Consider the following 19837-nt stretch of genomic DNA (forward strand, 5'->3'; position numbering starts at 1 on the left):
ACAGTATGTGCTCATCTTGTTCTATATGTCCTATACAGTGTATTCAGATCCCTTTAACATTTTCACTCTTTGTTTCATTGCAGTTACAGTATCTGATAAATTCAAAAAATGTTCTTTATCTTCTCATTAATGTACACTCTGCACCCCATCTTGACAGAAAAAAAACAGGAATGTAGAAATTTTTGCAAATTTATTAAGCAAGAAACACTGAATTATCACATGGTCATAAGTATTCAGACCCTTAATCCTTAAACGGAAGAAGTTTGGGACCACCAGAACTCTTCCTTTACCTGGCCGTCCAGCCATACTGAGCAATCGTGGGAGAAGAGCCTTTGTAACGAAGAACCCCAAGATCACTGTTGCTGAACTCCAGAGATGCAGTAGGGAGATGGGAGAAAGTTTCACAAAGTCAACTATCACTGCAGCCCTCCACCAGTCAGGCCTTTATGGCAGAGTGACTCGACGGAAGCCTCTCCTCAGTGTAAGACATATTGAAGCCTGCATAGTTTGCCAAAAAAATACACGAAGGACGCCCAGATTTTGAGAAATAAGATTCTCTGGTCTGATAAGGCAAAGATAGAACTTTTAGGTGATAATTCTGAGCGGTACGTGTGGAGAAAACCAGGCACTGCTCATCACCTGCAAAATACAATCCCAACAGTGAAACGTGGTGGCAGCATCATGCTATGGGGGGTTTTTCAACTGCAGGGACAGGACGACTGGTCGCAATTGAAGGAAAGATGAATGCAGCCAAGTACATAGATATTCTGGAAGAAAACCTATTCCAGAGTTCTCTGGACCTGAGACTTGGTCGAAGGTTCACCTTCCAACAAGACAATGACCCTAAGCACACAGCTAAAATAACAAAGGAGTGGCTTCAGAACAACTCTGTGACCATTCTTGACTGGTCCAGCCAGAGCCCTGACCTAAGCCCAATTGAGCATCTCTAGAGAGACTTAAAAATGGCTGTCCACCAACATACAAAATCTAACCTGACGGAACTGGAGAGGATCTACAAGGAAGAATGGCAGAGGATCCCCAAATCCAGGTGTGAAAAACTTGTTGCAAAATTCCAGAGAACACTCATGGCTGTACTAGTGCAAAAGGGTGCTTCTACTCAATACTAAGCAAAGGGTCTGAATACTTATGACTAAGTGATATTTCAGTTTTTCTTGTTTAACAAATTTGCAAAAATATCTACATTTCTGTTTTGTTTCTGTCAAGATGGGGCGCAGAGTGTACATTACTGAGAAAAAAAATGAACATTTTTGAATTTACCAAATGGCTGCAATGAAACAAAGAGTGAAAAATTTAAAGGGGTCTGAATATTTTCTATATGTCCTCATTATGGGCTCATCCTAGTATATATGTCTACATCCTGATATATATTTCCCAAACCCGATATTAATGTCTTCATCCTGGGCATTTTCTGTTATATATGCCCTCACCCTGGGCCCATTCTGTTATGTATGTCCTCATCTTGAATCCATCCAGGTATATATGTCCCCATCTTGGCATATATGTCCTCATTCTGGCCCTTTCCTGGTATATTTGTGGCCCAACCTGGAATATATGTCCCCATTCCTGGTTTATATGTCCCACATCCTGGTGTATATGTCTTCATCATAGGCCCATCTTGGTATATTTGTGGCCCATCCTGATATACCGTATATGTCTTCATCCTGGGCTGATTCTCATATGTATGTGCTCAGCCTTGGTCCATCGTTTTATACAAGTCCTCATCCTGGATCCATCCTGGTATATATGGTCCCCATCCTGAACCCATCCTGGAATACATGTCCCCCATCCTGATATATATGTTTTCATCCTGGGCCCATCCTAGAAGGAAAAAAAAGAAGTATTATTGGTATTAAAGCAGGACAGATATACTTTGTCTCCACGTAGCTGTCACACTGCATCTGGGTCCGCTTATTAATCTTTATGAATATTCACTGCTTTCCCCTCCTACCCTTTGTGACAGTGTCTAACTGCAGTCAGACTACTGGCATGTCGGCATCTGTTGTTGGTTACCATCACACTAGCTGTCTGGATTACAGGAGTGGAGTGTAAAAATAAATAAATAAATGGAAAAAATGGCATATGTTCCCTCATATTTTGATACCCAGCACAGACTGTAGACCCCAGCTCTGTGTATTATCTTGGCTGTGTATAAAAATATGAGGAGATGGTATTCTCAGGCTAGGGAGGCCCACGGTTATTGGGCCCTCCCCAGCCTAAAAATAGCATCCCACAGCCACCCCAGAATTGGCACATCCATTAGATGTGCCAATCCAGGCACTTTACCCTGCTCATCCCGATTGCCATGCAGCGGTGGCAATGAGGGTAATGGGGTTAATGACAGCTGTGAATTGTCAACAAATCACAGCTGTCATCAAGCCCAAGATTAGTAATGAGGAGAGGTCTTTCAGACCTCCATTACTAATCCTGTAAGTAAAAAGAAATAAAAACAAAACACAGAGAAAAATTCTTTATTGTAAAAATAAAACACCCTCTTCCTCCAGTTTATTAACCACCAACACCTTTGCAGGTCCGACATAATCCACACTATGACGTCCCATGACGATTCTGACTCTGCTACATCTGAGGTCATAGTGAGCGGTCACATTAAAAACCGTGACTGATTACTGTGGCCTCAGGGACACACTGATGAAGTAACAGCTGTGAGCGGTGACATCAGTGAGTTCACCTGAGGTCACAATATGCAGTTCCCACGCTACCCCAGCTGTGACTTCAGGTGAACTCAATAAACATTGATGCAGTAATTCATGCAAAACGAGCCCCGACCAAATATTGAGTGCATTTACTGTACATACTTTTCAGTAGGCCAACATTTCTGAGTTTAAAATCATTTTTTCAGTTGGTCTTACATAATATTCTAATTTTCTGAGATGATGACTGTTGGGTTTTCATTGGCTGTAAGCCATAATCATCAACATTAACAGAAATAAAAACTTGAAATAGATCCCTCTGTTTGTACTCTACATAATATATGTGTTTCACTTTTTGTATTGAATAACTGAAATAAATTAACCTTTTGATGATATTGTAATTTATTGAGACGCACTTGTATATGGTGTTTCTGGATCCAGGCTCAAGTTCGGGTTCAAGGCCGTTTTTTTTTTTGCACTTGTGCATTTGCCCATCTCTACTTATAATCAATAGATCTTGGAATAATAATAATTTCCACATTTGGATGTTTTTAAAAAAATGTTTTTGTGCTGAGAAAATCTTTGAAATATATACCTGCTATGTACAGTTTAATGGCTATTTCTGACTGCACAGGGACATAGTCCGATACCACATCCTTTAGGCCAGGGAGGAAGTAAAAAAATACACACATTACATTACATTTAAATTTTACATTACAGGACTTGAGTTTTTGACACATTGCACACTTACGGCATGGAAAAAAACATTTTTGTTTTAGCCAATATACCCTTTTTTTAATCCTGTGCAATAGTACCATGTTTCCCTGAACATAAGACAGGGTCTTATATTTTCTTTGCTCTGAAAGATACGCTAGGGCTTATTTTCAGAGGATGGCATATATTTTCCCATGAACAACAATCCACATTTATTCTTGAACAAATAATCAACATTTCTTCAAATATAATCATGCAATCACATTCTGGAACATCAACATTTTGTATTAATTCTATTACAGGTTCAGATGCACATTTTCTTATTCTCATAGTGCAGAACCAGTCCTATAGTGGTGGGTACATAACATATTTACCAAGGTTTAAATTACCTGTTTAAATGTATTATTCTCTATGTACTGCTAATTTTACCCCCAGAAGACTCGCACTTAATGACCTCAAACAATTAGGGGTACTTTGCACGTTGCGACATCGTTAGGATCGGCTAGCGATGCCGAGCACGATAGTACCCGCCCCCGTTGCACATGCGATATGTGGTGATTGCTGCCGTAGCGAACATTATCACTATGGCAGCTTCACACACACATACCTGCTCGGCGATTTCGCTGTGACTGCTGAACTATCCCTCCTTCAAGGGGGAGGTGAGTTCGGCGTCACAGCGACGTCACCGCGGCGTCACTTATGAGCCGGCTAATAGAAGCGGAGGGGCGGAGATGAATGGGACATAACATCCCCCCCACCTTCTCCCTTCCGCATTGCCGTCGGGACGTGGGGAAGGAGATGTTTGTTGCTCCTGCGGTGTCACACACAGCGATGTGTGCTGCCGCAGGAGCGAGAAACAACATCGTACCTGCGGTCGACCCGACATTATGAAAATGTCCGACGCTACACAGATCACCGATTTTCGATGCTTTTGCGATCGTTTATTGGCGCATCTAGGATTTACACGTTGTGATGTCGTTACCGGCACCGGATGTGCGTCACTAACGACGTGACCCCGACAATATTCCAGATGTGATGTCGCAGTGTGTAAAGTACCCCTTAGAATTGGCAAGTAAATGGGCTCTCTCATACAATCTGCATCACTGTCAGCTCCCCCTGCATTCTACAGCAGTTGGCTCTCCCTGGTGACTGGAAGCATCTACCTTCTGTATTTGTCAACTGTAATTGTTTGGGGTCTGGTCAGTGCAATTTCTTTGTGGGAGTCTGCTTTCTTTTGGGGTTGTCTACTTTCTTTTGTGGTGTCTGCTTTCTTTGATGAAGAGTCCTGCTGTATTCTTTAACTTTTTTAGCTGCTTGGACACTTCTTTATGGAATCGCAACTATGGCTTATTTTTGGAGTAGGGCTTATATTTTAAGCATCCTCAAAAAAGCCCCCAAAATCCTACTAGAGTGTATTTTTGGGGTAGGTCTTATTTTTGGGCACCAAAGAAGGGGGAAGGGAGGACCGAGCACCAATTCCAATATGATAAAATCCCAAAAACTTTATTGAATCATCTTAAAAGTTATAATAATAGGCTTATGATTAAGGACTGTGTTTATATTTCTTACAGTTAGGTCCAGAAATATTTGGACAGTGACACAATTTTCGCGAGTTGGGCTCTGCATGCCACCACATTGGATTTGAAATGAAACCTCTACAACAGAATTCAAGTGCAGATTGTAACGTTTAATTTGAAGGTTTGAACAAAAATATCTGATAGAAATTGTAGGAATTGTACACATTTCTTTACAAACACTCCACATTTTAGGAGGTCAAAAGTAATTGGACAAATAAACCAAACCCAAACAACATTTTTTTATTTTCAATATTTTGTTGCGAATCCTTTGGAGGCAGTCACTGCCTTAAGTCTGGAACCCATGGACATCACCAAACGCTGGGTTTCCTCCTTCTTAATGCTTTGCCAGGCCTTTACAGCCGCAGCCTTCAGGTCTTGCTTGTTTGTGGGTCTTTCCGTCTTAAGTCTGGATTTGAGCAAGTGAAATGCATGCTCAATTGGGTTAAGATCTGGTGATTGACTTGGCCATTGCAGAATGTTCCACTTTTTTGCACTCATGAACTCCTGGGTAGCTTTGGCTGTATGCTTGGGGTCATTGTCCATCTGTACTATGAAGCGCCGTCCGATCAACTTTGCGGCATTTGGCTAAATCTGGGCTGAAAGTATATCCCGGTACACTTCAGAATTCATGCGGCTACTCTTGTCTGCTGTTATGTCATCAATAAACACAAGTGACCCAGTGCCATTGAAAGCCATGCATGCCCATGCCATCACGTTGCCTCCACCATGTTTTACAGAGGATGTGGTGTGCCTTGGATCATGTGCTGTTCCCTTTCTTCTCCAAACTTTTTTCTTCCCATCATTCTGGTACAGGTTGATCTTGGTCTCATCTGTCCATAGAATACTTTTCCAGAACTGAGCTGGCTTCATGAGGTGTTTTTCAGCAAATTTAACTCTGGCCTGTCTATTTTTGGAATTGATGAATGGTTTGCATCTAGATGTGAACCCTTTGTATTTACTTTCATGGAGTCTTCTCTTTACTGTTGACTTAGAGACAGATACACCTACTTCACTGAGAGTGTTCTGGACTTCAGTTGATGTTGTGAACGGGTTCTTCTTCACCACAAAAAGTATGCGGCGATCATCCACCACTGTTGTCATCCGTGGACGCCCAGGCCTTTTTGAGTTCCCAAGCTCACCAGTCAATTCCTTTTTTCTCAGAATGTACCTGACTGTTGATTTTGCTACTCCAAGCATGTCTGCTATCTCTCTGATGGATTTTTTCTTTTTTTTCAGCCTCAGGATGTTCTGCTTCACCTCAATTGAGAGTTCCTTAGACCGCATGTTGTCTGGTCACAGCAACAGCTTCCAAATGCAAAACCACACACCTGTAATCAACCCCAGACCTTTTAACTACTTCATTGATTACAGGTTAACGAGGGAGACGCCTTCAGAGTTAATTGCAGCCCTTAGAGTCCCTTGCCCAATTACTTTTGGTCCCTTGAAAAAGAGGAGGCTATGCATTACAGAGCTATGATTCCTAAACCCTTTCTCCGATTTGGATGTGAAAACTCTCATATTGCAGCTGGGAGTGTGCACTTTCAGCCCATATTATATATATAATTGTATTTCTGAACATGTTTTTCTAAACAGCTAAAATAGCAAAACTTGTGTCACTGTCCAAATATTTCTGGACCTAACTGTAAGTCCGAAATGCCTCAAGTATCCATGCTTTGGCGTATATTATGGAACTTTTTGCATTATTATAACTTTTAAGATGATTCAATAAAGATTTTGGGATTTTATCATATAGGAATTGGTGCTGGGTCCTTCCTTTCCCCTTCTTCGGCTTCTAATCGCGGACCTGCTTGTCCGGTGGACCGCGGGCACTCCACAAAGTCCAGGAACGCATTCATTCCGGTGTGCTGAAAGTTTTTTCTATTCTAGCTTATTTTTGGGGAAACAGGGTATGTGCAATTAATTTGTAAAAATAGCTCAATTTCTTAAACTGAACTTTTTAGCGAAGGCTTCCCCTCATATTTTTTCATTTTGTAAACTCTCCCAATATTTATTTAGAAGTTGTTACCGATATGGCAATTAAATTGTGCAATAATTAGAATTTCAAGTTTTTCTCGATCCTGTTTCCCAGCTTGTTTTGACTTCAGTAGAGTTTCCTTGGGCAATTTTTTTTATCTCCATCTTTGTTGTTTACAGATGAATTATTATTATTATTATTATTATTGTTTATTTATAGAGCACCATTGATTCCATGGTGCTGTACATGAGGGGGTTACATACAGAATACATATACAAGTTACAATAGACAGACTGGTACAGAGGGAACAGGGCCCTGCCCTTGCGGGCTTACATCCTAAAGGATTTTGGGGAGGAGACAGTAGGTGGGGTGTAGGTGGGGCGGCAGCTCCGCACGGTGGTGGGGCGGCAGCTCCGCACGGTGGTGGGGCGGCAGCCTCGCACGGTGGTGGGGCGGCAGCTCCGCACGGTGGTGGGGCGGCAGCTCCGCACGGTGGTGGGGCGGCAGCTCCGCACGGTGGTGGGGCGGCAGCTCCGCACGGTGGTGGGGAGGCAGCTCCGCACGATGATTATAGGCTAGCCTTATTCCACAAATTTAGCAGTTGAATCTTCAGCTTCTAACACATCTGCTTAAAGTATGTAGGACAAATTTATCATTTTATATTTTTTTTCCTTGTTCTATCTTTAGTTTAATATTTTGAAAAATAAGATAAAAAATAAATAAAGGAAAAAACTACATAAAAATAGAAAATATGGTCTGAACCTACGGTTGACTGATTGAAAAACTGATACAAACTGCTGTCAATTTATCATCAGTTTTTCAATGCAATTATATTACATGTAGAGCAAAACAAAATTGCGCGGAACCTTTCTTTTTTCGTTTCTTTCTTTATTTTTGCAATGAAGGTGAATTACATAGTACAAGATGGTATTTCTCGTTCGTTTGCTACAGTGCAGCAATCCTATCTACTCAGTAAAAGCGAATGAGATGGAATATCTGCTTTTAACTGATATGATTGTTGTGAAGTGATGGCGGAGTAGTAATAGCTCCATACTTTATCTGTGCGAGCGAGGAAAGTAACAAAGCTCGGAGATGGCCCAGCATTATACATTTCAAGCTCGTAACCCGATCAGTGTGTAAAAACATGTAATTAGATGGACACAAAAACCTGTAATCAATTGTGCACAGGTTATCTTTGACTGGTGTAGCATGGGACAAATTACACACAAGTCTTTCATAGACACAATGACAAAGAAGCTTCATTATCTCCTTTTTGTGAAATCACATTTCAGTGAAAACAAGGTTGTCTCTCTTATTTGCGGCGCACATTAATTAGATGGATATAAACATGAGACAATGAAACATCATATCGTGTGTTACTTATAAAGGTGAAGGAGGAAGAGAGGACAGACTCAAAGAACCTTTTAATCAGCCCATGAATATATGCAAAGGCAAAAGAAAAACTGTACCAGGGATGGAGCCTTTGCTTTCTGCATTTCTTTTCTTAAGTAACATTCACTATTTCATCTGATACATGTTGCCCTATGACACTTTTTAACAAATGCATCTTTGTTTGGGCTAGGAGGCTTCTAGACGGAAACTTTAAACCTGGACATTAATATCCTGTAGAAACAAGTCATGTATTGGGTAAGACAGGAAGCCCTCAAATGTGTAATGAAGCGGAGGGAGATCACAAGATGTTGTCTAAATTCCTGACTTCTTCAGAAAAGTTACAAGAACAGGTGTGCAAAAGTCAAACAAAGAAATAAAGTCTTCTATGTGGAAGAAGAAGCAGAACAAAGTTCTAAAACAACATTGACTGAATGCAAGATTTAGGGAGCGGCTGAAGTAAAAACCCCAGAAATGTTTATCAGGATATATGTGGAGTTTACCTGTACAGTTGTGGAGAAATACAATTCACTTCTGCATTGAATGAGTATCTGCATTTAATTCAAGTCTATAAGCTTTTTAATGTAACTCTTAAGACATATTAATCCTTACAAAAACATAGCTCAATGTCTCCTTTGGCACATGTAGAGAAACAAGTTGTCTCATCTAGGCTTTTTGAGTCATTTCCATCTCTGTGTATGTAAAAAATGCATAGTTACTCTCTTTATGTCTGCAAAAGCACTGGTCGGTACCACTCAAGAAATAATCCCAGTACCTTTAGGTGGTGCCAAATTGTCAATGCATAAATTCCGGCTATGCTCTCCAATAAAAAGAAAGCTCTTAGAATTTAAAGTTCTTCATTATTGCTCTGCACATTTTTTCATTGACAAGCTGTACAAACTACATTCTATATATCCAAGTTCATAAGACTATGCCAAATTTGATGTTATGAAACCCAATAGCCCTGGTTAACCTCAAAATTCTTGTAAAACACTAAGAAGAAATTTTTTGATCAATGTTTGTACTGCCTCTCATCCATAGAAGTGTTACATATATGTGCCATATTAACAAGCCAAAAAATTAATCTTGTCATAATTAGGAAGATATCACTTAAACATTAATGTTTTTGAGCCAACAGCTTCCCTTACAACTTTGTTGTCTGCATCATTCTGTGGATCATTTGACCAGTAGCAATATTGGCCATTGCTACTATACTCAGGTGTGCTCATGTGGCGCCTGTCGGCCACAGTGATATCACCTCTGTAACCTGTGTTGGTGCCAAGTCTGGAGGTAGTTGGAGTTCCCTACACGTAGTACCCCACTGCATTCATACACAGCCTGATACCTGACCAGAGGGGGGAGCACAAGTACCTATGTTCAAAGGGGTGTCTCCTCCTTTGGGCTGAGGGGGGTGAAGGGGAAACAGAGAGAGGATGCATGGAGGAAGAGCCCTGGGGCTTTAGGGGAATGGGAGGAGCTCACCCCAGGGCAATGTCAAAAGCAAGGTACCAGCACCCTAGGTCCTCCAGGTATTGCAGATCCTGGGGACAGAAGCTGGGGACCGACAGATTACAGATCTGATGGTTATTTATGTAGACCCAGTAGCACAGCACTATAGAAGAGACCAAAGTCGTGGGTCTAGTTCAGCACCACTTGCAAAGCTTGATTGCTTGCTGAACTGGCAGAATTACACAGGAAGAACCAGAGGGGAACCAGAGTAGCTCGCAGAAACCTGAGGCTCCACACTAGCAAAAAAGGCAGGAAGGCATTTGACTCTCACTTTGTGAGTGGACCCCAGTTTCTTGCAGACTGCTAGGACCCCGGGCACCTGACCTACTCTGTACTCTGGCTGTACTGTAACCACCATCATCTACAAGTGTATGGTACAGAAATGCAAAGATTTTGCTTGGCCTCCTTCTTACTGCACGGCACTACCCTCCTCATCATTCCTCCCTTCCTGCGCCATCTACTATATCCCCCACTTCTATTTTGCAAGAGATCTACCCTAGCTGGAGAGGGTATATTACCAGGCTACTCCACCAGCTACCCTTGAAAGCAGCACTATAGCCCCTGGCCACCCATAATCAGACCTCCAGCTGGTGTCACAACCTACCTCTCCTGTAAGTATCCCCTTTACTTGTCTGGTTAGGGCCACAGCTGCTGGGGACTTCCACCTTGAGCTGATCCACCAGGCCCCCAGCCAGCTGAGTACAATAGGCCCTTTCAACCACTACACTCACCCTGCAAAGTGCTCCTGTGTTCTCTAATAGAGACCCATGCAAGACATCTTTGAAGGCATTATGTCTGAGACAGAACAAAATGAAGTGTGAAGTCCAACATGCCAGTTCCTGACAATGATCTGTCCAGGGCCTCCATATCAATTAGGCTGTCATCCGAACCCTTCAATATTGGTGGGTTTGGCCAACATTAGTCTAACATGTATGGGGAGCTTGTAGCCTGTAGCCTGATTCTGGTTTTCGCCTAGATTCTATAATCTAACTTTTAATAGTAGCATATGTATGGAGTTATGGAGCAGCATGCTGATTTCATCCACCTATGGTATTAGCCTTTTGTAAAGTAGAATATACAGCATATTAAGTGGGACTTATTTTGAAGCTTAAGTTATTATGTTTTATCTTCTTAGCGTTGATAATTGGTAACAAACCTCTCTAATCATGCTAGAAAGTAAATTGAAACATTGTACACATTGTAGCCTGCAGAACAGAAGGTCTCTGTGATTAGAAATGCAGAGGAAAAAGCAATAATAGATGGGTAAGCTGGGATTTTACTTTCTTTTCGTATTGGTAATATAGTAATATCTGTAAATAAGATGGCACAGAAAGCCACACAGAAGACGATATGGACTGAACACTAATGTGTTTATGCAAGAATTCTGCCATACAATACCTTTCTGAATCAAAATATCTCAGAAATTGTGCACAAATATTACAACACTTGGCATTTACATGCCAGTCTCAGCCACTTACAACAATATGGGCATAGTATGAGCAAGACATTGGCGGGGTGGTTCACGTCTATGCCCACCTGTCACATTCATGAGAAGTTATGCCTCACTTTAGTGTCATAACTTACTGCAGAAATGTTCTCAAGTTTGAAAATTAATTTCTTAACCCTTACCTGGCAGATAGAGTGAATTTATTCAAGTGGAATTTAATTTTACTCAAATTTTACAAATTTTGTATTTACCAGAATGCCAATATCTTATAACTTGTTCTGCCCAAACTCAGCAAGATAGCAGTGAGCTGGTCGTTATTTTGATGAACAATAGAGGACATGCAAACGGTTTAAAAAAAAAACCAACAAATACTCAACTCACCTGTCTGGCCATTCCAGCAGACCACTGCCCGCTGTCCAACCCTCCACGGCTCTAATTTCCGCCAAGGTGAACTGCATCTCCGGCATCTTCAGCTTAGGCTGAGTTTTCCCGTCTTGACCAGTCTTACTGCACATCTTAAGGTCACGACGTATGTTGTAATATCATGGCGTCACATTACCAAAGCATGAAGGGATCTCTGAGGCCTGGTTACAAACAGAAATCCTGACCTAGAATGAAGAAAATGAAGATGTGGCAGGCGATGGTGGAAAGAAAAGCTACGGAGACTCATGTCTGCTTTACACGCTTCAATAAATCTTTCAATCCGTCGTCGGGGTCAACTTGTAAGTGACGCACATCCGGCATCGTTCATGACGTATTTGCGTGTGACACCTACGTGCGCTCAAGATTGAACGCAAATACGTTGATCGCATACACGTCGTTTATTCCTCATAAATTGGATGTTTTGTTGTACGAACCTAGTCAATTGAAACGTGTGACATCCCTCATACGATTTTGATGTCTGAGGCTATGTGCGCAGGTGTGCGCTCTGCACCGCAGCTTAAAAAAGGTCCGCTTCAGAGCGCAGCTGAAAAGCTGCGTTCTGAAGCGCCTCACAATGTCTGTCATTCACTAATCTCTGTCAGTCGGTCACTATCTCTGTCCCTCTCTCTCTGTCCATGTCAGTCTATCCCTCTTACCCCCTCTCTCATACTCACCATTCCCTTCACACTGCTCCGGCGGCTTTTACTATTTTGAAAAAGCCGGCCGCCCATTAAACAATCTCGTATTCCCTGCTTTTCCAGCCCACCGGCGCCTATGATTGGTTGCAGTGAGACACGCCCCCACACTGAGTGACAGGTGTCTCACTGCACCCAATCACAGCAGCCGGTGGGCGTGTCTATACTGTGCAGTGAAATAAATAATTAAATAATTAAAAAAAAACGGCGTGCTGTCCCCCCCAATTTTAAAACCAGCCAGATAAAGCCATACGGCTGAAGGCTGGTATTCTCAGGATGGGGAGCTCCACGTTATGTGGAGCCCCCCAGCCTAACAATATCAGCCAGCAGCCGCCCAGAATTGCCGCATACATTAGATGCGACAGTTCTGGGACTGTACCCGGCTCTTCCCGATTTGCCCTGCTGCGTTGGCAAATCGGGGTAATAAGGAGTTAATGGCAGCCCATAGCTGCCACTAAATCCTAGATTAATCATGTCAGGCGTCTCCCCGAGATACCTTCCATGATTAATCTGTAAGTGACAGTAAATAAACGCACACACACCTGAAAAAAATCCTTTATTAGAAATAAAAAACACAAACATATACCCTGGTTCACCACTTTAATAAGCCCGAAAAAGCTCACCATGTCTGGCGTAATCCACGGACCTCCAGCGTCGCTTCCAGCTCTGCTGCATGAAGGTGACAGGAGCTGCAGAAGACACAGCCGCTCCTGTCAGCTCCACGCAGAAAATGAGGTGAGTAGCGTCATCAGCTGAGCTGTCACTGAGGTTACCCGCTGTCACTGGATACAGCGGTGGCCGCGGGTAACCTCAGTGACAGCTCAGCTGATTGCGCGGCTGTCTTCAGTTGCTGCGTGGAGGTGACAGGGGCGGCGGTGTCTTCAGCAGCTCCGGTCACCTCCATGCAGCAGAGCTGGAAGCGACGCTGGACCATCCTGGATTACGCCGGACATGGAGGGCTTTTTCGGGCTTTTTAAAGTGGTGAACCAGGGTATATGTTTGTGTTTTTTATTTCTAATAAAGGATTTTTTCGGGTGTGTGTGTTTATTTACTGTCACTTACAGATTAATCATGGAAGGTATCTCGGGGAGACACCTGACATGATTAATCTAGGATTTAGTGGCAGCTACTGTATGGGCTGCCATTAACTTTTTATTACCCCGATTTGCCAATGCACCAGGGCAAATCGGAAAGAGCCGGGTACAGTCCCAGAACTGTCGCATCTAATGTATGCGGCAATTCTGGGCGGCTGCTGGCTGATATTGTTAGGCTGGGGGGCTTCCCCATGACATGGAGCTCCCCATCCTGAGAATACCAGCCTTCAGCCGTATGGCTTTATCTGGCTGGTTTTAAAATTGGGGGGACTGCATGCCTTTTTTTTAATTATTTAATTATTTATTTCACTGCACAATATAGACACGCCCACCGGCTGCTGTGATTGGGTGCAGTGAGATACCTGTCACTCAGCGTGGGGGCGTGTCTCAGTGCAACCAACAGGGAATACGAGATTGTTTAATGAGCGGCCGGCTTTTTCAAAATAGTAAAAGCCGCCGGAGCAGTGTGAATGCCGTGCAGCGCTGCGTCGGGGAACGGGGATTGGTAAGCATATGAGAGGGCTGCTCAATTCAGTTACTCAGGAGTTTAGCGGTCACCGGTGGGTCCTTCACTGGTGACCGCTAATCAGGACTCGACACAGACAGAGCCGCAGCATGACAATGAAGTCGGGTGAAGTTAACCCGAGTTCATTCTGATCGTGCGGCTCTGTCTGTGTCTGCTGTCATCTGCCATTCAGCTCTGCTACATGGCTTTCTGTATCTGCTGTTAGCGGCTATGTAGTAGAGCTGAATGGCAGATGACATAGTAAAAACGCATCCCTACACACGCTTGGCAAGTCAATAAATAAAAAAAAAAAAAGGTGCCCAATACATACGTCACAGAACACATGATCTAAAGGATCGCACACAAAATTGATCAATTTAACATAGACTACTAACGCACGTGTGACAGCAAATGAACGACCTACGTGCGATCTCATTAAATCGCATATGCGACCTGGGCGTGTCACATCGCATACGAGATCGCACACCTAATTGTAAGGTGTAAAGCTGGCTTTAAAAAGTAACATTGAATCTGCAGAGAATAACTTTGCTGCAAATTAAATTTCCCTCAATATGTTTCTATATTGTTTTTAAAGGGTTTTTACTAGTTCTACATTAAAACAAATGCATCCAGCACCTTTCAACACCTGTCACCAAACTTTATAGTATTACATTAACCCTGCAATAACCATATCCATTGAGAGTGAATTTTAACAGACAGTTGGTAGTAAAAGCATATTTTCTCAAGACGCATTAGACACCCCGTGGTCCTTTTCAAACCTGGTAGTAAAAATGTTAAATACATTTTTATGCAATTTTTTTATGCTGTATTTAGGTTAATAACTTGGCTGTTTCAATAAGGTCACACAGAATTTATTATTTAATATGTGCACTTGTCTCCGATTGCCATCTGGTCACTGCTTCCCTATAAGTTGATCTAAAATATTTGCCAAAATTATGGACCTTACCAAACAGAATCTTGTAGCATTCCCTTGTAAATTGATTAACTCTATCCTCTGTAATGGTTTTATCAAATGGACCGCAACCTTTTAAATGCTATTTTTTTGGTTAAAGAATCTTACAAATGCATTACACTGTTTTAACAGGTTCTTTAAAGGTCCCCTCCACTGGGTGTGTGCCAGGGTTGTCAACACTCAAAGTTTAGCTTGAATATTTATCATGGGGGTGAAGAAATAAACAAACGCTTCTTGAAAGTCAGTTGTCAGCACTATGTCACGAAAACACTTTCTCAAGAACATAGGAAGCATCTTTCAAGAGTTAGCTGATATATGACTATGGTTAGTGTAATCCTCTGCAGGCACAATAAGCAGCATTCATCCCAGTCCTACCTGTGCTTACGCTGTCCTCTTAAGAAACCTCTATGGTATGTCACTGTTCATTGCACATGTTAAGTCATTATTGCAAGTGACATTTTGCTGCAAGCTTTACTGAAGCTAGAGAAAAAGAGCATGGGTCCAATTCATCATTTGCTGTTTTTTTAAGTCACTTTTCTATTTTTGTCTTGGGGTATTTGTTGACATTTTTTTCCCATCAACTTCTTCAAAATGCCATTTGTGATACAAGAATTTTGCACAAGGTCAAATATGGAACCTCTGGAAACTCCACTGATTTCTAAAGCAAAGAAGAAGCAGCCCCCTCCGACACTGAACATTTTTCTGCTCTTTTGTTTTAGCGACTAGTGAGGGTCTCAGTGTAATGAGGTGGACCTACAGTGCCTTGTGAAAAGCTGGGTTTACACGCTGCAACATCGCAAAGGACATCGCTGTAACGTCACCGGTTTGGTGACGCAATAGCGACCTCCCTAAGTCTCTGCTAAGTCTCTGGTGAGCGTTCAAACCGGCAAACCTGGCCAACAACTTACCAGCGATCCGGACCTGCAGAGCGACCTAGCTGGTTGTTGGGGACGTTGATAAGCAGCCTTTTGAAAGGGAAGTTGCTAACAAAGTCGCAGAAAAGGATTCACACACTGAAACTTCATGCTGCACAGCGGGAAACAAAGGACCTAGGAATGGTCCTGAATGACTTGTAGTGATCAGCAACTTCCAGCAACTTCACAGCAGGGGCCGGGTCGCTGATAGGTTTCACACACTGCAACATCGCAAACAACATCGCTATTGCGTCACAAAACCGGTGACGTTACAGCGATGTCGTTTGAGATGTTGCAGTGTGTAAACCCAGCTAAAGTATTCGGCCCCCTTGAATTTTTCAACCTTTTCCCACATTTCAGGCTTCAAACATAAAGATAAAAATTTTAATGATATGGTGAAGAATCAACAAGTGGGACAGAATTGTGAAGTTGCACGAAATGTAATGCTTATTTTAAACTTTCTAAAAAATAAATAACTGAAAATTAGATCGTGCAATATTATTCATCCCCTTTAAGTTAATACTTTGTAGCACCACCTTTTGGTGCGATTACAGCTGCAAGTCGCTTGGGGTTTGTGTCTATCATTTTTTTACATCGAGAGACTGAAATTCTTGCCTATTCTTTCTTTGCAAACAGCTGGAGCTGAGTGAGGTTGGATGGAGAGTGTTTGTGAACAGCAGTTTTCAGCTCTTTCCACAGATTCTCAATTGGATTCAGGTCTGGACTTTGACTTGGCCATTCTAACACCTGGATACGTTTATTTGGGAACCATTCCATTGTAGATTTTGCTGTATGTTTGGGATCATTGTCTTGTTGGAGGACAAATGTCTGTCCCAGTCTCAGGTCTTTTGCAGACTCCAACAGGTTTTCTTCAAGAATGGTCCTGTATTTGGCTCCATCCATCTTCCCATCAATTTTAACCATCTTCCCTGTCCCTGCTGAAGAAAAGCAGGTTCAAACCATGATGCTGCCACCACCATGTTTGACAGTGGGGATGGTGTGTTAAGGGTGATGAGCTGTGCTGCTTTTACGCCAAACATATCATTTGGCATTGTGCCCAAATAGTTCAATTTTGGTTTCATGTGACCAGAGCACTTTCTTCCACATGTTTGGTGTGACTCCCAGGTGGCTTGTGGCAAACTTTAAATTACCCTTTTTATGGCTATCTTTGAGAAATGGCTTTCTTCTTGCCACTCTTCCATAAAGGCCAGATTTGTGACGTGTACGACTGATTGTTGTCCTGTGGAGAGACTCTCCCACCTCAGATGTAGATCTCTGCAGTTCATCCAGAGTGATCATGGGCCTCTTGGCTGCATCTCTGATCAGTCTTCTCCTTGTTTGAGATGAAAGTTTGGATGGACGGTCGGGTCTTGGTAGATTTGCAGTGGTATGATACTCCTTCCATTTCAGTATGATCGCTTGCACAGTGATTCTTGGGATGTTTAAAGTTTTGAAATCTTTTTGCAACCAAATCCGGCTTTAAACTTCTCCACCACAGTATCACAGACATGCCTGTTGTGTTCCTTGTTCTAGATGATGCTCTCAGTGCTTTAGACAGAACACTGAGACTATCACAGAGCAGGTGCATTTATACAGAGACTTCATTACACACAGGTGGCTTATATATCATCAGTCAATTAGGATATCATTGGATGATTTAGAGATCCTCAATGAACGTCTGGAGTGAGTTTGCTGCACTGGAAAGTAAAGGAGATGAATAATATTGTACGCCCCAATTTTCAGTAATTCCTTTTTAAAAAAGTTTATAATAAGCAATAAATTTCGTTCAACTTCACAATTGTGTCCCACTTGTTGTTGATTCTTCACCATAACATTAACATTTTTTTCTTTATGTTTGAAGCCTGAAATTTGGGAAAGGGTTGAAAAATTCAAGGGGGCCAAATACTTTCACAAGGCACTGTATGGTCATGCTTCCCCCCTGAAGACACCAATCAAATCAATGCAGTGTAATGTAATGCATGACACAGATAAGTGTCAGTAACATAAAATAGGAAAGTATAATATGTATGATGTACAGTGTTGATAATGTAATGTGAAATGTTCCTGTATAATGTCAGGCATAGCAGTGTTATGTAGACTATGATAATGCCGAGTATTATCATTTGTGTCTATAGAAATGTAGGTAAAAATCAAGTCTGCCAAGCTATAGATTGTAGGTACAGACAGAGTTAATGTTGGGCCAAGCCCTTAAGGGTTAGCATGTATTCAAAGAAACAGTTTTCCTTCTAGAACTTCAGACAGGAATTAGCTTGCAACTAAAGCAGACATGATTCTGAGTGCTCAGCAAGGTCGCATGACATGGGTGTCCCTACAACTAAAGAAGACTGGAGCAAGGGATATTGTAAAAACGAGGTGAAAGGTACACAAAGTATCCAAGGTAGTCAGGTTAACGTGGTGACCAGAAGCACTAGCCAATAGTGTAGTCAGTTCCACTTACAGAACGCTCACTATCAAGGCCCCAGACAGTCTATGACTACAGAAGGTAAAGGGCCTGGTCACTCAGTACGTTAGGCTAAAAGGGAACTTTGGGTTCCAAAGGAGTCAGTAGCCTGAGGCTAATGTTTGCCCATAGTAGCAACCTATCTCCGTGGCAAAGAGAACTGGACATAAGGCTACTTTACACACTGCGATATCGGTCCCGATATCGCTAGTGTGGGTACCCGCCCCCATCTGTTGCGCGACACGGGCATATCGCTGCCCGTGCCGCACAACATCGCCCAGAGCCGTCACACATACTTACCTGTCCGGCGACGTCGCTGTGACCGACGAACCGCCTCCTTTCTAAGGGGGCAGTCCGTGCGGCGTCACAGCGACGTCACTGAAACGTCACTGAACCGCCGCCCAATAGCAGCGGAGGGGCGGAGATGAGCGGGACGTAACATCCCGCCCACCTCCTTCCTTCCGCATAGCGGCCGGGAGGCAGGTAAGGGGAGCTTCCTCGTTCCTGCGGCGTCACACGCAGTGATGTGTGCTGCCGCAGGAACGAGGAACAACTTCGTTACTGCTGCAGTAACGATTTTTAAGAATGGACCCCCGTGTCGCCGATTAGCGATTTTGCACGTTTTTGCAACGATGCAAAATCGCTTATCGGTGTCACACGCAACGGCATCGCTTATGCGGCCGGATGTGCGTCACAAAATCCGTGACCCCAACGACTCCGCATTAGCGATGTCGCAGCATGTAAAGCCCGCTTTACTGTCACAGAAAAGGAAGGAAGGACACTCACAGACAGTACTGTGAAGTTTAGCCGGACGATGGTGAAACAACCGGAACTAATGAGGACAGGAACAGCTAAGTTGGAAGGAATGGAGGAACTATTGGCAGTGATGCTCCATCTTGATCAAGAAACATCCAGGAAGATATGTACTCGTTATTCCCTGTATACTGTGTTTGTCAAGTTACATTTAAGTAAAAGAATGTATTTTAAGAACTGGCAGTCTCCTTCAGTGCTTAAGTTAACATCTGGTCCTGGCCTGGTAAAGCCATTGGTAGCGTTCGGTATGCATGCCATCATTGTAGATTGTAAGCTCTCACGGACAGGGTTGTCTTTTTTTTCCCTCTAAATATTGTATTTTCTATAACTGTAACTTGTTTTTATATGTTCCTCCTGATTTGTAAAGCGCTGCAGAATATGTTGGCGCTATAGAAATAAAGATTATTATTATTATCATTACACAAGTCCATTCACCCACTCAGGACCACCCCATCTTTCCTATGGTATGCTAGTGTGCTAGAGAAGGGCACCTTGCCCGCGACTACCACCTTGTGCCACGCTAAATCAGCACCAGAACCTCCTCCATTTTAACACACTGTACATCTATGACATTTCAAGCATTTTCTTAAAACTACAGTTATACTTTTTATTACTATTTATAAATGTGTCCAAATATACTGTATGTCAATAATGAAACATTTACTCCTTCCTTTGCTTT

The sequence above is a fragment of the Anomaloglossus baeobatrachus genome, chromosome 1, assembly GCF_048569485.1.
Source record: "Anomaloglossus baeobatrachus isolate aAnoBae1 chromosome 1, aAnoBae1.hap1, whole genome shotgun sequence".
Lineage (NCBI taxonomy): Eukaryota > Metazoa > Chordata > Amphibia > Anura > Aromobatidae > Anomaloglossus > Anomaloglossus baeobatrachus.